Source organism: Hydra vulgaris, chromosome 05 (genome assembly GCF_038396675.1).
Source record: "Hydra vulgaris chromosome 05, alternate assembly HydraT2T_AEP".
Classification (NCBI taxonomy): Eukaryota; Metazoa; Cnidaria; class Hydrozoa; order Anthoathecata; family Hydridae; genus Hydra; species Hydra vulgaris.
The window spans coordinates 15006019-15013982 of NC_088924.1; positions in this window are offsets into that span (position 1 = coordinate 15006019).

Sequence of the window (7964 nt, forward strand, 5' to 3'; positions counted from 1 at the left end):
AAAATACATACTATTTTGTTGTTGGATAAAATAAATTGCAAAAGTTAAATTGTTGCTCAAGATTTTAGAGAATTGTACACATAGAGTAACTTTTTGTAATTTTGTGTTATTAATTGTAACCTTGTATTATAAAAGATAATAAAATAGTTTGATAACATCAAAGTAGTATTTTTTGTGGGCTTTCTTTTAATGTGCTTTTTATAGGGTTTTGTGCATGGGATACTTTAATTAAATCGTTTAAGAATGCACTGGTTAAATGGGGGTTTGTTGGAACATTGTGATTGGGGTTTGTTAGAACATTTTTGTTTAAAGGCGTCAGTTATATTCCTTCCATTATCGCTCATAGATTTTTTTATTTATTTTATAATTATCCATACTGGCATACTAAATTAGAGTTCAAATCAAGGATCTAAATTATTAAGCATGTGTTTTCATTAATTTAAATCTTGCTACCACAACCAGCAGTTTGAACACAAACTGTTGGTTGTGGCTTTATAATATCAATCGAATTCGTACACACTAAAAAAAAAAGGTAGAAATTTCTACCTTAGGGTAGGATATGTGATATACCCTTAGTAAGGTATAATTTTCTACCTTTTAAGGTAGAAAATTATATTAAAAACAACTATTTTTCATACAATTTTCTAACTTAAAGGTATAATTTTCTACCTTATAAGGTAGAAAATTATACCTTACTAAGGGTATATCACATATCCTACCTTAACTAAAAATTTCTACCTTTAATTTTTAGTGTGTAAAAACAATGGTTTTCACATCTTTACAAATCTACGTTTAAAATGTTATGCGTTTAAAACTTAAACATTTTAAAAGTTCTTTTATTTAGTTTTTCAAAGAGGTTTGCTGTTTAAATTTAAATTATTTTTTCAATATACGATTCTAATTTTTCTTGAAAACTATTTGCGGTCACAGCTATTAGAAATTTTGTAAAACTGCATTAGTAGCAAAAAACCCACAAGAAATTTTTGAAAAATTTGAAAGCGTTCGGCCAATATTGGACGCTTCGGCACCACGAGTTTCAAAAAAAATTGGCCCCAAAAAAGGAAAGACTCGCATTTTAACAGATACACCGGAGAAAGACGAAATTGCCAGAAACAAAGTAGCAAGAGAAAAGAAGTTACAAACAGAAACTGCAAAGAAAGTACCTGAAAAGAAAATACTTACAAAAGTTACACGAAAAAAAGTCTGTTCTGTAAAAGATAAGGTTTATAAAAGGAAATGCGAGACAAAAAAACCTAAAAACCGTAAAAAGTTTTTATTAACCAATAATAGCGATCAAAAAGCAGCATGCATATATTGCCGATGAGAAAAAAAATCTGAGAGAAAAGTGGATTATGTGCTCTGTCTGTTACCTTTGGGCTCATGAGGCATGCTCAAGTACAGATTCACATGCTGCCGAATACATCTGTGATTTCCGTGCTGATAACTGATATATATATATATATATATATATATATATATATATATATATATATATATATATATATATATATATATATAAATATATATATATATATATATATATATATATATATATATATATATATATATATATATATATATATATATATATATATATATATATACATGTACATATAATATACTTGTGTTGTGTTAAAGTACATTTTTTTATTATTAAACATGCCATATTTTAAACTTTCATATTATGTTTCAATTAACCCCATTGCCTGTTCCAACTAGCCCCATTGGCGGGGTTTGTTGGAACATTTTTTTACAGCTCTCTCAGCTTTACAGATATATTAAAAACTACATGACTAAATTTAATCATTATTAGTGAATATTGTGTGCTTTAGTAAGTAGTATTAAGGCAATAAAAAAAATTTCAAAAATTATTTTTTTTGAAATTTTTTTTTAATTGCATTTTGGCCACAAGTTTACAAATGAAAAAAAGGTTCCGAAAAAACGAGATAAAAACATTATTCTGAGTAGGGGAGACCGGGGTTAGCCCCGGTCTCCCCTACTTAGAATAATGTTTTTATCTCCTTTTTCATGTCGTTCTAATGCTTTTCTACATTTAGTACAAATGCCATTAGGAAAGTTTTCATTGTTCAAATCAAATGATTTTTAAAAGAATTATGTATTCTGTTAAATGTCACAATTGTAACCTTTGGAACTTTTGAAAAACAAGTTAAGCAGACTATAGCTCTATTATCTATATGAGAGTTTTTGATGATTGGCTTTTTTAAACGATATGAGCGATAAACGATATGAGCGATAAACGATATGAGCAATACGAATCAATTTTTAAAATTTTTTTATTCGTTACTGCAATATATAAAAAAAGTTTTTTATACATTTTACCTGTAATGAAAACGTTTTTTTACAGTAGATAACGTTTTGTTAAAAATTTCGCATTAAATTTAGGCCCCAAAGGTCCAAGTATTTGTTAGGGAAGGGATAAAATTCTCGATTTTTTAGGTGTATATCGTTCCCAGGCTCCTACCACTGTAATTTTTGGTAAAACATTCTTAGTTGATACCAAGATCATTATTGCAAAATTTAAAGTTTGCACCATCATTGAAAGTTACCTTTTTGGACACCAAAACTTCATGACCTGCCCGTTTATAAGAATATTTTCAAAATTTCGATAATAATTGTTCAAAGTATCGTAGTTTTGAAAATGTAAACCGTTTTTGGTGGACATTTTTTTCAAATAAATTATTTCCGGTAGGGTGTGCTTTATTTATTTATTTATTTTGTCATCAAAAATTATTATTTATAAATTTATTGAAATCATGCACAGTAAAAACAGTTCGTGGTAAGAATTTATTTAAAATGCATATTCTAATTACTGACCGAGAGAGACAGACAAGGGCTCCTCTTTTCTGACAACATTTGCAATTATAGCTGCGCCAGCTAAATTGAAAAGTGTGAATAAACTGTACTATTAAAGTCTACATTTAAAACGGTTGAGTGATGATGCGTTTACTGTGGTAGTTAATAAGGAATTCCAGTTTTTAACTACTCGATTAGTAAAAAAATTACGTGTTTCATAATGTTTCAATTTTTTTTTGACTGCTAGTTCAAAGCCATGGCTCCTTATTCTTAGTCTATACTTAGATCTTCGATACGCTGGTGTGGTTTTTGGCGCCACATAATTGATTGAATCAATTCCAATAATTATTTTATAATGCTGTATAAGGTCTATACGCGTGCGGCATTTTTCAAGGGTAGTCAAATTAAGCCGCGTTAAACGTTCCTCGTATTTTAGGTGACTTATTGACTTAATCCATTTTATGGTTCGATGTTGAATTCTTTCGATTGTACTTATATCTCCTATGAAATGAGGAGACAATGCTGGGACGGCAAATTCAAATAATGGTCGGATATAAGTAGTATATTGGAAACGCCAAAGAGTTAAACCACGACTTCTGAATCCTTTTTTAAATTTCCCTAGCACTCTATTCCCAGCTGATCTGCGTGCTCAGCTTGTAACTTCACTTTAAGATTATTAGATACTATAACCCCCAAGTCGCATTCTTTTGCTGTGGTTTTGAGTTGTTTGAGATGACCATTTTGTGATTCCATTGTATATATATGGTTTGTCTCTTTTTTTTTTTTTTTTTGCCTATGTGCATAACTTTGCATTTTTTAATGTTAAATGACATAAGCCATTTTTTAGACCAATTAACAGCTGTGACAAGATCTTTTTGAAGACACAGTGCATCTTTTTCAGACTTGATAATACTTATAATCTTGCTGTCGTCTGCATACATTTTTATATCAAAATTAATTCAAAAATAAGTCCGGTAAATCATTAATGTAGAGCACAAAAAGGAGCGGAACTAAAACCGATTCCTGAGGCATTCCGCTAAACACTTTTCTCTATGGCGATAATGTATTATCTATTTTGACAAGTTGTTCTCTATTTTCAACCAATTTTTAATCCAGTTATGTAGTTGACCGTGAATGTCATCATATGCCTTCAGTTTTTATAAGAGCCTTTCGTGCGGCACCTTATCGAACGCTTTTGAAAAGTCTGTATAAATTACGTCTACTGTAAAACCCTGATTAATGATATCTGTAACAATACCCCGTGATTTTAATAGGTTTGTCGTGCACCCCCTGTGTTTGACGAAGCCATGCGGAGTAATAAGTTTGTTTTTGATAAAATACAATTGTGGATTAAACCTTCTAATACCTGACAAGGTACCGAAGTTTTGTAAACTGGCTGGTAGTTGCTTGCCTGTAACTTACTTCCTTTTTTGAATATAGGTGTTACTTCTGCTTTTCTCCATTAATTTGGAACAAAGGATGTTAAAATAGAAGGCTTAAATAACATGGTTAAAGGACCAGAAAAAGCTTTTGCCCAGTTTTTCAAGACTCTAGGTGCTAAAACTTGATCCTTCAAAAGCAACAGGTCCTGATGGACCTGTTGCTTTTGAAGAATTAAGTTTTAGCAATCTGTTTTTGACTATTTCACAAGTGATAAAATCAACTCTTTTATTGCAAGTGGCTGGAAATCGGTTTAAAAAATTAGGTTAATCGCTGTCTTCAAGTAAATGAATTTGTTTGTGAACTTTGATTTTGCTTTTGACATAAGTTTTCAGTCTTTTTGGGTTATATTTAAACGGAGAAGTTATTGCATATTCGTAGTCAAGTTTTGTTTTTTTTACCACTTTTGAGACGGTTTTTGCTGCTTTGCTATATTCTAGTAACCCGTGAGTTTTTATTTGGCTGGTATGGTTTTGTGGTACTTGGTATGTAGAGTGAAGTAGCTTTGTTATATTTGTCAATTAAAAGTTTGTATTTTTAGGCCTCAGATTTTTTTTTAAATAATGTCTCCCAGTCATAACTTTTAATATAATTCGAGATAAAAGTGTAGTTTGCCTTGCTCCATAATAATCGAGGAGTTATTTGTGGTTCATTGTTTGTTATTGCTGCTGCAATTGAACCTACAATAGTTAGGTGAACTTGTCCCTCCGAGGTAGACCCCAAAGATTCAGCTTGAGTTAAGAAAATTAATCTGTCTGGCTTGTTGGTTATAACTAAGTCCAAGATGGAATTTGGTTCTTTAACACATGAATTTCGAAAAGTTGGGAAATTGATAATTTGTGTTATATGATTTTCCTCTAAACAAGACTTGAACTGAGTGACATGTAATTTTTTGATTAGTATGTTGAATGCTGTCTGAACACCTCCTCCAACGTTAATACTTTCATAGCTAATGCACCTAAAATTAAAGTCACCATTGAGTGATAAGGAGTCGCAACTGATTGTTTTGAGGGCCTTTGTAGCAACTGAATTGATTGGGCAATTTCTCGGAGGGCTATTTCATCTTTATTTGGTGGTCGGTAAATACACCCTAGAAAGAGTGATTCAAGCTTAAAGGATTCTTTTTCGAGCTTATCCACAGCTGTTCAATGTTATTTTTGTTAAGTTGTTCAATATTCGTTAGCATGCATTTAGAATTGTTTTTTACGTAGATAGATACGCCACCTCCTATCTTTTCGGTCCTGTTTCGTGAAAAAATGTTAACCCCTGCAATAGCAGTATCTGAAGCCTCAGTAAACCACGTTTCAGTAAGAAAAATAAAATATGGGTGGTTGTGCTCGGTGGTTAATTGTACTCTGGCCTTCAGCTCGTCAACTTTCGTTTGATTTAGTGAGCATGGATTATTTGCCCAGAAATTGATGTTATTGGAAACCTTTACTGGACAAGTTTTTGATAATTCAACCTAATGAGGTATGGCAGTAAAACGTCTAATTGATGGTGATGGTCAAGTTGGGCGTTTTCTTTTAACATTGGGGCTTGATGGTTGTACCGGTTGGGATTTTTATGGCTGATTCAGGTTTTGTTCTGGCTGGGGTTGGGGTGAACTTTCATTAGCCATATTTTTTGTGATTTTTAATTTTGAGGCATTAGCGATAGCGTCTGCAACGTACTTGATGTTGACAAAGACTAATCTTTGGTGAGCAGCTGACTCTTGTGCATTAATTGGCTTAACGCAGTTAAGCGTCAATGGATGATGAAACGAAATGGCGAGTAAAGCACCTTTAATTTTGCGAGTTATCATTTCGCTCTTTTTTTTCACGATTCAGTTTGTTGAACTTGTATTGTTCTGCCTCCGTTCGGTCTTCTCTAGTAAACACATCTCTGTACACAAGACATCACGGTCTCATCATAAGTGTGATGAAACCGTGATGTCTGGCTTTCTATAAAACTAGGGAATGCGATTCAGAGTCTTTGACTGCAGCTCACAATCTTGGTTTTTCTGAGTTCTATGTAGGGTTTTTTATAATTAAAACCTCTGAATCTCGCGATAATTGAGGTGTCGATACCAACAGCTCTAAAGAAATTCTCGGCTGTATATATATAATAAAGTATATATATATATATATATATTATTAATTTTTTTGTTAAAATTTGTTAAAAAAAGTAACATTGTTGACGTCAACTTGTCTTGGCCTCTCCCCCTCTCCCCTATCAAAAAGTATCAATAAAATTCAGACCCCTTCTCCCCCCTATTTTGTTGACATAATTTATGGACAGCCCCTTTACGGAAAATTTATAATCATTATTTTATTTGTAATACATTTAATACGAAAAGAAATATATATAATTTCTATATATACATATAAAAATGTATATATAGAAACTAATTTGTAAAATACACTAACATAATTTACATATATATATATATATATATATATATATATATATATATATATATATATATATATATATATATATATATATATATATATATATATATATATATATGTAAATTATGTTAGTGTATTTTACAAATAGTTCTTAAATAACAGAGCAATAATAAATTAGTAAATTAGTAAAAAACACTTATCTAACTTTTTCTTCTACTTGAAGTTTCACCATTGCTGGATCATCAGGAAGAGTTCCTGAACTCTTCCTGATGATCCAGCAATGGTGAAACTTCAAGTAGAAAAAAAAGTTAGATAAGTGTTTTTTACTAATTTATATATATATATATATATATATATATATATATATATATATATATATATATATATATATATATATATATATGTTTGCATATGTATATATATAAATTATATATATTTCTTTTCGTAAGTATAATTAAATGTATTACAAATAAAATAATGATTATAAATTTTCCGTAAAGGGGCTGTACATAAATTAAGTCAACAAAATAGGGGGGAGAAGGGGTCTGAATTTTATTGATACTTTTCGATAGGGGAGAGGGGAAGAGGCCAAGACAAGACAAGTTTATACCTGGGGTCGGCAACCTGCGGTTGATGCGGCTCTTTAGCTCTATTCATAAATATTCGTATAACATTGAAATAAAGGTTTGGTAGATGATTTGAAAAAAGATTTGAAATAAAGATGTAGGTAGTTGTTTAAAAATTCTGTTTTAAATTTCAATATTACATTTCAGTATTATAATAATATTTATGCATGGAGCTAGAGAGGCGCATCTTGACATCAAAAGAAGAAAAAGAAATACGAGGCTTGCAAATCTGCAAATAATTCTAATTAATTTAGTATGTTTACTTTTAAGTCATTTATAAATATGATAAGCAGGAGTGGACCGAGGACAGAACCTTGGGGAACTCCACTTGAGACTTCCTGCCAATCTGAAACAAACTCACTCAGAACTACTGGTTGTTTTCTAAAACTGAGAAATGATTTATACCATTGTAGGATATAAAATTAAAAACCACAACCATAAAGCTTGCAGCATAATTTCAATAAAGAAACTGAATCAAAGGCTTTTGCAAAGTCCAAAAATATTATATCAATACTATTACCAGTTTTAATTTTGCTTGTTATAAAATCTAAAGTCAATAAATTGGAGCAACAATTTTTACAATTCGAATCCATGCTGTTCACTTGCTATTAACTTATTTAAAGCCAAATGGTTCATCATAACATTGTGAATAATTTTCTCCATAACCTTGCATACTATTGATGTTATTGATATT